Here is a 13,662-nt window from a genome sequence, read left to right on the forward strand (position 1 = left end):
CTCATGCTCTGTCTCTCTCTGTCTCAGAAATAAATAAACATTAAAACATTTAGAAAAAATAAAAATTAAAAACGTAAATCATTTGAACGGGTCAGACAATAACATGATAATTTAAATATTGGCTTCCTTTCTTGCAGGCTTGATTTGCTTGGTGACCAACTTACTAGTGACTAGTTAACTAGGTAGGTCATTCAGGCGAGTCAAATTAGCACAAAAGAAACATGTCACTTTTAAATATACGTGACAGTAGTAACACATGCACTTTCTTAAACTCTCCTGCTGAAATTAAGTGTAAAGAGGACAATCTGCCAATCTTGAAGTCCTCCCAGTTGCTGCAAATCATCACATGCTTTTGAGGTTATGTAGGAATCCTGTTTAATTTAACATTTTTCTGCCTGTTTTGCAGACTGACCGAGTACTTCAGTTTTTAGAGCTGGTTGGCTCTTAAAGAATCCTTTCAGAGCAGTGCTTGGAATATAACATTATAAGCTTCTCCACAACCGAAAATGTGTGTGTGTGTGTGTGTGTGTGTGTTTAAACCAAACCTAAAAAGCTGATAACAGCTGCTTAGAAGTAGTATTTATTTCAGAATCATGCATAAACGTGAGAATAACTTAAGTATGGGTCCTAGTTTAGTTTTTTATGTAATTGCAGAATTGTATTTGTGCTGCTGTTGTATTAGAAAAAATGTTCAATATCACCTTGAAATAGAAATGTGTATTTTAAGTACTAAGGCAAAGGTAAATGAAAAACACTTTTTAAATTCGTTTTTAATGTGTATTCATTTTTGATAGAGAGAGAGGGAGGGAGGGAGGGAGGGAGCGTGAACGGGGGAGGGGCAGAGAGAGAGGGAGACACAGAACCCGAAGCAGGCTCCAGGCTCCGAGCTGTCCGCATACAGCCCAACTTGGGGCTCAAACCCACAAACTGTGAGATCATGACCTAAGCTGAAGTCAGACGCTTAACCCACTGAGCCACAGGCACCCTGAAAAACACTTTTTAAATGTATGAACTTTGTTTATTTTTCTTCATAAGAATCATAAATGTTAGCAAATTACCTATAACTGAAGTGATTAGTGATTTATCAGCAAGGTGGTTTGGTCAGATATTATACACAAATTTTGGTGTACTCTAAAATGCTTTATTGCACTTGTGACATTTTCTTATCTAACTGAATTTAGATGTTGCTAACATGGTAAATGTAGTATTATTAAAGTAAGTGAGCACATCAAAAAATAAACCAGTAAATCAATAAATTAATTACTTAAAATAGGAGGGTGTTACCAGCCTTTCAGGATTATGGTGAGTTTTGAAAAAAAATAACACCTGAAAAGTAGACAATATGTAGCAAATATTCAATGAACAGTAGGTATCACTGATAACAGGAGAAGGAGAAAGAGAGAAAGGAGAAGGAAGAGTAGGATTTAATCTTAAAGCCCTTGAAGACTCTACGGCACGCACAGAAGGTCAGGGTTGGGACGGAAACCGGGAGTGGTCTGGTCTGACTGGAGAGAAGGCTCTATCTTGGGACACACAGGAGGTAAGGAGAGTAGGGACAGCTGCAGACCACTTTCTGAGCACTATTCTAAGCCCTTGTCACTTACTAATTAGGTTAATCGTCATGAAAACCCACGAGGCACACGCCATGATGACCATCACTTACCATTCTCCAGAGAAGGAAACAGAGGCACAGAGAGGTTGGGTAACTTGCCCGAAGTCTCACAGCAAGTGCACTGGCAGAGTCGGATGGGAACACAGGCACTCTGGCTTCAGAGCCTCCGCTCCTCACCTCGGTGCTCCGCCAACTGCAGCCCCCAAATAAGGGTCACACTGAGCGGCTTTCATGACAGGACTGGGAGTTTCTATCCCACAGACACTGCAGATTTACTGGCACAGGCCTGGGGACAGTGAGAACATTGCATAAGCCCCTGGTCATTGGTGAAATAGCTGTAGAGTCATCCTAGGAACCAGAGTTTCATCCCATATCTTCCCATGGGAACAGAACCTCCTGTGTATTTTCCAAAGGGGAAACCAGAGAGCCGGGAAACTGTATTTAACCCCACTGAGAGATGAGCTAATGGTGCAGGAGAAAAAGTGGAAGTTAAAACAAGCTCCAGGAAAAACTCGTACGTGTTTGTGAGACCCTGAACTGTGCTGTCGTAAGAGGCCGGGAAACCTCCTTTTCCAAAGAAGGCGGACTTTTACTCGTCTTATGACGGCTGAGGGGCTGAAGGAACACACGAGCCCCTTCCAAAATGAAGGTGTCTCCAGGAAAGAAGGAATGTGTTCTTTCAATTTCAAGTCACACAGCTGTCTTGCCCCACCAAAGACCTAAAAAATTATAGCAAAGACATTTCAAAGCTAACAAAGAAATACAAACCAGTTCTCAGAAACAAAAGGACAATATACAAGTGAGCCAGAAACTTGGAGGGATCCTTCAGAAACGCAAACAGATGATGGGCTCAGATCTGAAAAGGGACAGTATGGCACAGAGCACACACACCTACGATATCTGTGGCACACCCAGGGCAAGCCATCGCCGCTCGGCTAGACTGTAGGAAGGGGACTGTGGCTGGAGATACAACTCGGGGGTGTCCTCAGGAAACAGTATGGGCTGTGAATGAGGACACGGAGTAGAAGGACTCTCCAGGGAGAAGGTACTCCAGGTAGAGTGAAAAGAGATAAGGACAAGGTTACTAGAGGATGGGCAGAGGGAGGTGATTCCATTCAATGACCATTCAATTTGTTGACTATAACCCTGAACCTCACCACTTCGATCACATCCCCAGAAGGCTTACTGCAAGACACTCCTTGTTGTGGAGAGGAGGGAGGATGTGCCAAACAGAGAGCACAAGATGTTTAGTGTCCAGAGGGCTCTTGCTTTCTTTGTCCCTTCCCTGCTGTCCCACACTGGTGTCATTTCTCCAGACGTGACCTTGCTCTGAGGCCTCCGGCTCAGAATGCTAAGCCAGCCACCGCCCTTCTCCACACATGTGGGCCTTCAAAGCCCCAAGGCAGACATCAGCCAGGGTGGCGGCTGGGACTGAGGCCCTCAGGGGGACGGGCCCTGGGAGACAGATTTGGAGCAGAGGGGTCTTCTCCGGTAACTGAGTTGGTAGCAGCCATGACTTGACAAATATGGGTTCCACCCACTCCATGCCCAGGGAGATCCAATCGGAGGCTTGGAGAGAGGAGGGGAACACTGCCGGTTGTAGGTGGTGGGCTGGACGCTGACATTAGCTTTCGCTCCCTCGCACTAAAATGACAGCGATCGGATCGCGAGAAGGTAGAAACCCACGAAAATAATGGGGGAAGTAGTGGGGAATGAAGCAACATCATAATGCAGGCTGGAAAGCTGATGGAAAAGTGTCACAGGCTTAGGACACCAGCGAAAAGCTGAATGATAACGTGGGCAGGTAGAGAGCCCCAAAGCAAGTGGGTTTATACCGCGGAACCCCCGGAAGCTTGCGAACAGGCAGCTTCCCTTTCCTCTGGAAGTGGGTGTGAAGGTGGAGCCAAAAGGAAGAATGATTGGTCACGGGTCTGTTGAATGACCCAGCCGATTTGCAAATCGGATGCCCACACAAAACTCTGCGTGCAAACGTCTACGGCAGCTTTGCTCAGAATCGTCCTGGACCGGAAGCCACCGAGATCCCCTCCCATAGGTGAATGGATAAACAAGCGAACAAAATGGTGTATCCACATGATTGAATATTATTCAGTGATGAAAAGAAAGGAGCTATGAAGCTCGGAAAGGACATGTGGAAACTTAAACGCACACTGCCAAGGGCAAGAAGCCAGTCCGAAAAGGCCTCATATTGTGTGATTCCAAATAGATGGCATCTTGGAAAAAAAACACAACTCTAGAAGAAGTAAAAAGGCCAGTGATTGCAGAGAGTTGGGGAGGGCTCAATAGGTAAAGTGGGTGGGGGGAGGTTAGGGGAGGGGGGTTTCTAGGGCTGCGAAACTAGTCGGTATGATCCTGTAGTGGTGGATTTGTCAAAACCCATGAAACTCATTCACACGAGGAATGAACGTTAACATATGCAGATTTCTAAAAAAATCATCTAGGAGGTCATCAGATCCCGGGACGGAAGGCAGAATGTGACAAAACGATCTCACTGCATTACACATGCATGAACGAACCTGACTGAAGGGGTCGGGCCAAAGGTGCTGACCTAAGTAATTCTGGAAATGACAGATCATAAAGACAAAAGGAGCCGTACGTAATCACTGTGCTCTAGTCGTGCCCGAAGCCCTCCCCACTGGAGCACAGGCAAACATTCTCACAGTTCCTTACACGGACTTGAGTGCTGAGGTAGATGGATGGAGACTGGCTTACTCGCTGCTGGAGGAGGAGGTTACAAATAAGCAGGGAGAAGAGTCTAGAATGATCCATTTCTTCGGGCGCCTGGGTGGATCAGTCGGTTAAGGGTCCAACTTCAGCTCAGGTCATGATCTCACAGTTCATGGGTTCAAGCCCCGCGTTGGGCTCTATGCTGACAGCTCAGAGCCCGGAGCCTGCTTCGGATTCTGTGTCTCCCTCTCTCTCTCTGCCCCTCCCCTGCTCATGCTCTCTCTGTCTCTCAAAAATAAATACATGTTTAAAAAGTATTTAGAATGATCCATTTCTTAATGGATCTGAGTGGGAAACAGCAGTGTGAATGGATATTTAGCTTCTGTAGATACCATACAGATGGCTGTAGAAATATTTATAGGTATGTATCTACACATGGCATCATATACACACGGATGGGTTTTGTTACTCTATCAGCGGAGCAGACCTGGGAGCAACAACATCCCAACATCCATGCACACACCCGGCGCCCAGATCCTGGTCGCTAACACTGTCCAGTAAAAGGAACAAGGACTTTTCAGAGAAATGGCTGATTCTACAACTGGGGCAGGAAATAACACAGATGAGCCAGGAGCATCTTGTAGTGCTAAAAAGTAAGTGTTCTCTCTCTCTCTCTCTCTCTCTCTCTCACACACACACACACACACACACACACGCGCGCGCGCGCGCGCACGCGCGCACAGTGATGGGAGCATGTCAAAGGACACAGGAATCAGGTGAAAGAGCTCCTAATAGCCAAAGCTGGAACGATTTGACCAACTAAATAAAGCAGTTCTGGATTACAACTCAAGGTATAAAATAAAAGCCCATGGGTCCATACTGCTCTAAATGGCTAATCTCCCGTACCGAAGAGTTCCAAACAACGTATGTCGAAATCTGCCCTCGAGGAGGGGGACAATAACTCCCCAGTTCTTAAATGCGGGTTGTGCACGGTGACTTCCTTCCGAAGATCACAGCATGGGGGATGGGAGAAGGTGGAAAGAGCCACTTTAGGGTGGAGAAACCTGACCAAGAGCACCTCAGCCAGGTGAGCAAAGTTAACACCATCAGTGATAAGCCGTGTTGATACCATGTGATCTGGATAAAACATGATGAAAATGGCGCTGTGTTTCTGTGGTCTTCCTCTCAAGAACACATAATTCCTTTCTAGTCACTAGAGAGACAGCAGAAGAATCCCAGTTGAAGGACAGTCTACAAAATACCTGACCAGTACGCCTCAAAATTGTCAAGATAATCAAAACCAAGGAAAAGTCTGAGAACTGTTATAGCCAAAGGAGACCAAGGCGAAACGACTGCTAAACAGAAAGTTTCTTTTTTTTAAATCCACGGAAACAATAAACGCTAGATAATGTTAGCTAGAACCCAGAAAACTCCAAGAGTCGACTCAACTAAAAACTATAGAAATGTTTTCTGATAGGAGCGTTTTGTTCAAGTTCATTCATTGTAAGTACAGATCAAGGGTAACACAAACTGGATTTTTGGATGAACATATGACAGAAAAGGATACATTTTTGGTAAAGTCTTATCTTGGAATGACAGAAATAATTCCATCATATTGTTATTAAAAGGGAGTTATTAGGGGCACCTGGGTGGCTCAGTCAGTTAACATCAGACTTCGAATCAGCTCATGATCTCGCGGTTCAAGAGTTCGAGCCCCACATGGGGCTCTGTGCTGGCTTTGGATTCTATGTCTCCCTCTCTCTCTCTCTGCCCCTCCTCCACTTGTGCTCTGTCCCACTCTGTCTCTCAAAAATAAATAAATGTTAAAAAAATTTTAAAGGAGTTATTAAAAATTAATGTCAAGTACATATACTCCTTTATCATCACTTCTGATTTTAAAATTTAAGTCCACATGGGGCGCCTGGGTGGCTCAGTCGGTTGAGCGTCCGACTTCGGCTCAGGGCATGGTCTCGTGGCCTGTGAGTTCAAGCCCCACATCAGGCTCTATGCTGACAGCTCAGAGCCTGGAGCCTGCTTCCAAGTCTGTGTCTCCTTCTCTCTCTGCCCCTTCCCCACTCATGTTCTGTCTCTCTCTCTGTCAAAATTAAATAAACATTTTTTAAAAATTTTATAAAATTTAAGTCCACAAACACTATAAAAAGATGTTAGATGCTATTCTTGTAGAATAGAAAACACTGGGGGAAGGGGCACTTGGGTGGCTCAGACGGTTGAACATCCAGCTCTTGATTTTGGCTCAGGTCATGATCCCAGGGTCCTGGGATCGATCCCTGTGACGGTCTCCACGCTGAGCATGGATCCTGCTTAAGATTCTCTCTCTCTCTCTTCCTCTGCCCCTCTCCCCCACTCACGTGCTCTCTCTCTAAAATGAATAAAAAAGAAAAAAAAATGTTAAAGGAAACATTGAGGAGAAATGAAATTTTCCCTTTGGAACGAACTCAATATATTACACACACACACACACACACACACACACACACACACACACACACACGATCTCTAAGAAGTTTAACCCCAAGATACATTCCCTCCCTCACTACACAGGTTGGGGATGGTCTGTTCTCCACCTCAGCAGAAGCCTGAGGCTTCATTTTCTGGAGACAATAAAACGAGAACATCCAGACAAGAGGACAGCAGCATGGATGGGTATGGAGTATCAAAATGGGATTAAAGGTAAGTTTACTTAATAGACGTTGAAACCTCCAGTCTTCTTCCCCAACTCAGATCTCAAAGCATCAGCAGCGAGACTTATCAGACCCAGACCCAGGTGGTATAGACACTCCCTGACAAAATGTCTGGCCTGATTGCCTAGAGAGAAGTTCATAGTCACCAAGCAGCACTCCCCAAAGACACCCACACACACATGCCCGCACACACGTGCACACATGTATACAAGCGCACAGCATCCAGTGAAGATGTGGGGGTCCTCCTCAGACAAGAAGACAGCCAAGAATCTCTTATCTTTTGAGGGAAGCCTCTCCAAAGAAGCAAACGCAACCTGGAAGATACAGAGGCTGTGTAGGGAGAGGAGAGCATCAGGAAAAATGGCCCTGAATATCTTCAGAGAGATGGGAAGGAGTATGGCACACATGAAACAAAAAGAGGAACCATAAGAAAAATATCCAGAGAACAAAAATGAGCCCTTAGAAATTAAGCCTGGAGTCAGAACAAAAGTTCGGTACACAAGGAGAATGAAAAGACATGCCCAAGATGAGAGAAAATACTTCCAAAACACACATGTGTTAAAGCCTTGTATCTAAAATATACAAAGGAGTCTTGGGGCGCCTGGGTGGCTCAGTCGGTTGAGTGACCAACTTCGACTTAGGTCATGATCTTGCAGTTTGTGAGTCCGAGCCCCCCGTGGGGCTCTGTGCTGACAGCTCGGAGCCTGGAGCCTGCTTCCGATTCTGTGTCTCCCTCTCTCTCTGCCCCTCCCCCACTCACACTCTGTCTCTCTCTCTCTCTCAAAAATAAATAAACATTAAAAAATTAAAAAATATATATATATATACCAAGAAGTCTACAAAGAAGTCTTAAAACTGAACAGTAAGAAAACAAACAACCCAATTAAAAAATTGGCAAAATATCTGAACAGGTTCCTTCTCAAAGAAGATATACAGAGGTTGAGTAAGCATAAGAGAGGATACTCCACATCACATGCCATTAGGAATTATAAATGAAAATAACGAGACACCACTACTCAGTTATTAGAATGGCTAAAATCCAAAACACTGACACCACCAAGTGCTGGCGAGCCTGGGGAGCAGCAGGAACTCTCGTTCATTGCTGGTGCGAATGAGAAGCGACACAGCCACTTTGGAACGCAGTCTGGAAGTTTCTTACAAAGCCAACCGCAGCCGACCACACAATCCAGAAATCATGCTCCTTGTATTCACCCAAATAGGTTGAACACCTGTGTCCACACAAAAACCTACACGTGAATGTTCACAGCAACTTTATTCATAATTGTCCCACACTAGAAGCAACCAAGATGTCCTTCAGCAGGTGCATTTAGAAACTATCGATGCGAGCAAGTTATTTTGAAATATGGAAGTAAATACCATATTGTTAAGAAGAACGGGAAAGAACTGTTAAAAAGAGTTGGAAGTCATTGCTTTGGGAGAAAAATAAATAGTGAGGGCAGGGTGGGAAAGCTGTTTTTGTTGTAGCGAAAGAACAATTGGCTTCCTTGACTATGTCCATGGATAACGGTGATAAAAATAAAAACAGGAAAAAAGAGAAAAATAGAAAATGAACTGGAGAGGGAGGAAAAAGCTCATACATAGACTGAGCACCGCTGACCAGCACGGTTCCAGACACCTCCTCGTGCTTTTCCTCAATGAATCTCCCCACACCACACCACATGCCCCAACCACAAAGCATGCATCACCTCTTGTAGGATATAGGTGATACATGAACAGCCCAGAGACACCGAGATCCTGCCTGGAGATACACGTCTAGTGAGAAAAGCTCAGTCCGTGCATCTCCCTGTTCCCACCGCTTTGGGCAGCTCTTACCAGCATGTTATTTTTCTTCTGAGGTAGTTCCTCTAAGGAGTCAAGGTCTGGTCCCTTCCCCAAAGCCTTCCTCCAGCCCCTGCTGACTTGGGAACATAGCTCTGTCAGTGATTTAATTCAATCCAGATGGAGGGCTCCACTTGGCTCTTCAAGCATGCCTTTGGGGAGTGCTGAGATTTGCAGATAAACCTTGCCATGTCAGAGAAGAACAAGAAAACAGGAGGGTGACAGCATATGATGGTTGGGGGTGGGGGAGTCATTTAGGGATGGGTTTGAACCTGAAGGAGGAGACTCCTGCACAGCTGTCAGGCCTGTGGCCAGGCTTTGGGCCTTGGGCCACCAGCCCAGAATCTTCGAGGCAGAGACTCGTGTGCTCCACCCATTCACAAATTCCCCAAACACTTTTGAATGCCCTGTGGCAGGCACTGGGGTAGGAGCTGGGGTACAGCGTTGAATCAGGCACAGACCTCTGCCTTGAGGGATCCACGGTCTAGCAAATGAGATGGTAAGATGGGCAGACATATGGGTAACCAAATATTTATGATCCAGTGGGATCAGAAATAAACATTATAGTAGAGTCAGGAACAGTACAGGAAAAGAGAGAGTCATAGTCTCGAAGGAATTGACATGGCGCTGGGTTATGGAATATGAACAGGCACATGCCAAGGCAAGAAGCTGGGAGGCACACCCCAGGCAGAGAAAAGAGCAGGTGCAAAGGCATAGTGGCCTGCATGGATGGTGAATCATAGAGGCAGGGTGAGAAAGAACTCTTGCTTGGAACAGCCCCATATAGCTCAGAGGACCGGGTGTCATGAAATATGGCCTCCATTCCTGGTCCTTCCTAGTGTTATCACCTAAGGAAAGTCACCTCCTCTTCAGAACCTCAGTTTCTTCACCTTTTTAATGACGAGGGTAGTTTTGAATTTTAAAAAACAATATGAAAAGAATATATTACATTGTGTTCTTAAAAAAAAAAAAAAGATATGTTACATACATGTGTGTGATAAAAAACAAGTTTCTTGGTCCAGTCCTCCCTCCCTCTGACTTACCTCCCCAAGGCAAACTCTTTTAATCATTTATGTTTTTGTTTATTTAGGTGGTTAGCCTCTAAAAATCTAAATCAAATGTTTATGGATCTGTTTCTTGATTTGCCAACTTTAGGTAGTCTCTTGACTTCATGGTGTGATAAAAAAGAATTTGGTTCACAGAAACTCCCTCCTTTGTCCTTCTTCTCTGTTCTATCTATCTATCTATCTATCTATCTACCTATCCATCTCTCATCTATTTATCTATCATCATCATCTAATTCTGTCTTCTAGTGGTTACATTTGAACATTGAAACATTGTACCTATACTTCTATTTCTTGTTTTCTCAACTTTATTCAGTAGCTCAACAACTCTGAGAATTTGACTATTAACTCCTCTAGTTTTTATTTCGTTGTCCCCCACAACTCCAGTCTTCCATGGACTCTACATGTATTTTTTTATATTGTCAAGATGATTAACACTGGTATCTGTCTTTAATCATCACTAAGTTTCTATGCATCGTCTACAAGTTGTTTTAAAACATCAAAAATAGCATTTATATTGTTATGACTATATTAATATCATTTATTATGGAATCAAAAGTATGCTATAATTACATTGCCTCTATTGTTTTTCTTGCCTTTTTTCCCTGGAGTCGATAATTGCCTTTCTTCCTTGCATTGCCTTTTTTTTTTTTTTTTTTTTTTTTTAGTGTTTATGTATTTATTTTGAGAGAGAGAGGGAGAGAGCGTGAGTGGGGGAGGAGCAGAGATGGAGAGAGGGAGAGAAAGAATCCAAGGCAGGTGCCACACTGTCCGCGCAGAGCCAGACGTGAGGCGCAATCCCACAAACCACAAGATCATGACCCGAGTTGAAATCAAGAGTCAGATACTTAACCCACTGAGCCACCCAGGTGCCCCCTTCCTTGCATTGTCTTATTTTGTCCTATCCCTAAGTTCTAGTATCACAAGGATGATATAAAATCTATGGAATTTCTAGATTGTAAGCTCCACCAGGCAGGCATTTTTATCTGTTTCGGTCAGTGCTGTGTGTCCTCAATGTGCTATCTTGAACCTGAAATCAGAATGATTTTTATCTACCTCCCAAAACTATTTAAAAGTTCAGTTGTACCGGGGCACCTGGGTGGCTCAGTTGGTTGAGCGTCTGACTTTGGCTCATATCATGATCTCGTCGTTTCCAAGTTTGAGCCCCGCATCGGGCTCTGTGCTGACAGCTCAGAGCCTGGAGTCTGTTTCAGATTCTGTGTGTCTCCCTCTTTCTCTGCCCTTCCCCCACTCATGCTCGCTCTCTCTCTCGCTCTCGCTCTCGCTCTCAAAAATAAATAAAACATTTAAAAAAATTTTTTTAATTCAGTTGTACCAAAACAACTTTTTTTTTTTTTAAACTTGATTTTTCTCTTTAACTGTAAGCAATCTCTACACCCAACATGCGGCTCAAACTCATGACTCGGAAATCAGGATTCTCACGCTCTTCTGAGCCAGCCAGGCGCCCCAATAAACTTATTATGTTTTAATTTTATTTTTTAAATTTTATTATTTTTTTTAGTAGGCTCCACACCCAACATGGAGCTCAAACTCACACCCCCAAGATCAAGCATTGCACGCTTTTTTGACTGAGCCACCCGGGGGCCCCTTCAAAACAACTTAATGAATGTCAAGTACTATAAACGTAAAATGACTTTCATTATTTCTACTTAATTTCCTTATTTTTACTCAAATGTAGTAATCCTCTCCATCACCTCCCAGGCTAATGATGATTCAACATCTGTGTGCAGTAATGAGAAGCTCACTTTCTATATTTGGGCATCTCTGATTCCGAGAACATCTTTCCTCTGTCCAGTTTAAAAGGATCTCTCCGTAATTTCTTGCCACTCTTCTTTCCACGCGCTCTTCTTTCCACGGTCTCCGACTGTCAGGTAGCCTGTTGCTTCCTGGGTCAGCTGTTCAGAAATAGGATCGCTGTATCATGACCTTCTTTGGGCTTATCTCTAGGAAAGCATTTTACTACAATTCCTCCCTTCCTTCCACCCACCATGCAGGTTCCCAACCTTCAGCATCTAACCATGCGGCCCAAAGGGCGGTGTCTCCAATTGCCCACAGGCTCAAGGCCCATTTCAACATTTACAGTAAACATGTGACTGAGCCAAAGTCAAACACTTAATGGACTGAGCCACCCAGTTGCCCCTTTAAAATTTGTATTTGATCATTTTATTAAATGATGAGTGATTCCCGGGGCACCTGGATGGCTCAGTTAATCATCCGACTTAAGCATCAGGTCATGACCTCACAGCTCGTGGGTTCGAGCCCTGCATCGGGCTGTGCTGACACCTGTTTCAGATTCTGTGTCCCCCCCCCCCCCCCCCCCCGCCACTTCCCTGCTTGTGCTCTGTCTCTCTCAAAAATAAATAAGCATTAAAAAATGTTTTTTTTTTTAAATGATGAGTGATTCCCATGTAAAGGCTCCAGGAACATTTTTGAGAAAACTGAAGTGCAGGTCAGATAATATTTTAATGGGTTTCTTGGAAATATTAACAGTTAGGAACCTCATATAGTCTTCTAGATTGGGAATGTGGGGGTGGGTTTGCTTGTAGGCCCTTGAAATCCAAAAGCCAGGAGCGACCGGGCTAAATAAATGGGTGGAGAATGGGAATCCTGGCGGTCTCAGACTTCCGGGGCAATGCCCTTAGGTCCTCTCCTAGCGGTTACCTTCGCTGCTCTGGAGGCCAGCCCAGGGTATGTGCGAGTGAGCCAGGGCAACCTTGATTGTTGAGATGGTGAACTGGGAAGGGACCGGGGGCCAGCATGCTGGGGCTTTGGCTACAGAATGGGCTTGTCTTGTGCAGGACTGGAATGAGCCTGGTCTTTTCCTCTCTCGGAGATGTCCTCCAGGAGGTCCTGTGCCTGTACTTCTCCCCAAGAATGAAGGGAGGGGATAAGTTTTGTTACACTAAGATAGGCACAGCAGAGCATCCAGGAAGTGACAAAAGAGAAGATATAAAGTGGAGTTATTTGCCAGAGCTCTGAGACGCCCCAGCCCTGGGGGTGGGGGTGGGGGTGGGCAGTGTTAGAGATCTGGGAGGCCTTCCTGGGGAAGGAGGAGTCAGTTGAAGCCTGTGTGTCCACGTGAGAGTTAAGGGGAGGTATAGAAGTGGCAAAATGCATGATGTCCCCAGGGACTACGGAGGCAAGAGTCAGGTCTGGCCTGAGGGTAGGTTAATTTGGGGAATGCTACGTTTAACAAAGTCACGCAGTCTTCTTTACCACAGAGCTTTTAACATGGTGGTATGACCTGTGAATCTCCAGGTTTCAAATATTCCATGTTCCCCCAGTCAGGGACCCTTTATTTAGAAACTGCTGCGGAAACGAGGAAGAAAACATGAAGAGGTTTGACGGGCTAAGATCACGACAAGCCTGACTGAGGTGCTCAGTCTTTCCTGTGTATGAGGAAGGTGGGCTGAATACTAAACATGCAGATTCCCGGGCCCCATCTCCTGATGAGAGCTGGGGAGCAGGGCCCAGGAATCTACGTCTAACAAGCTGATGCCCACGTGAGGGTTCCAGTGACCACACTTTCAGAACTGGGAGTACAGATGAGACAGTATCAATGCTCAGAGGGCCTGGAAACTACAGCTCAGACGGCAGTCACGGATTCAAGCCTCTGTCGGGGTAAAGGGCTGAGAGCTGAGAGCCTGCGGTCACTCCACCTCCCCCTGCTTTAAGGGATGGGGGTGGGGAGAGCTGAGCTGCCTACCTTCCGTAGAGCAGAGGAGGTCCCAGCAAAGCC

At 45.1% G+C, this 13,662-nt stretch overlaps 1 long non-coding RNA gene across 1 annotated transcript in view; it reads right to left on the bottom strand.

The window, feature by feature from the left end:
• Window positions 1-10,469: 10,469 nt before the first annotated feature.
• LOC125932749 (uncharacterized) overlaps window positions 10,470-13,662 on the bottom strand; it is a 33,908-nt gene continuing 30,715 nt past the window's right edge. Inside the window, exon 4 of the long non-coding RNA XR_007460737.1 lies at window positions 10,470-11,818. This is a non-coding gene — a long non-coding RNA (uncharacterized LOC125932749). The remainder of the gene's footprint in view (window positions 11,819-13,662) is intronic.

Source organism: Panthera uncia, chromosome D2 (assembly GCF_023721935.1).
Source record: "Panthera uncia isolate 11264 chromosome D2, Puncia_PCG_1.0, whole genome shotgun sequence".
NCBI classification, from domain to species: domain Eukaryota; kingdom Metazoa; phylum Chordata; class Mammalia; order Carnivora; family Felidae; genus Panthera; species Panthera uncia.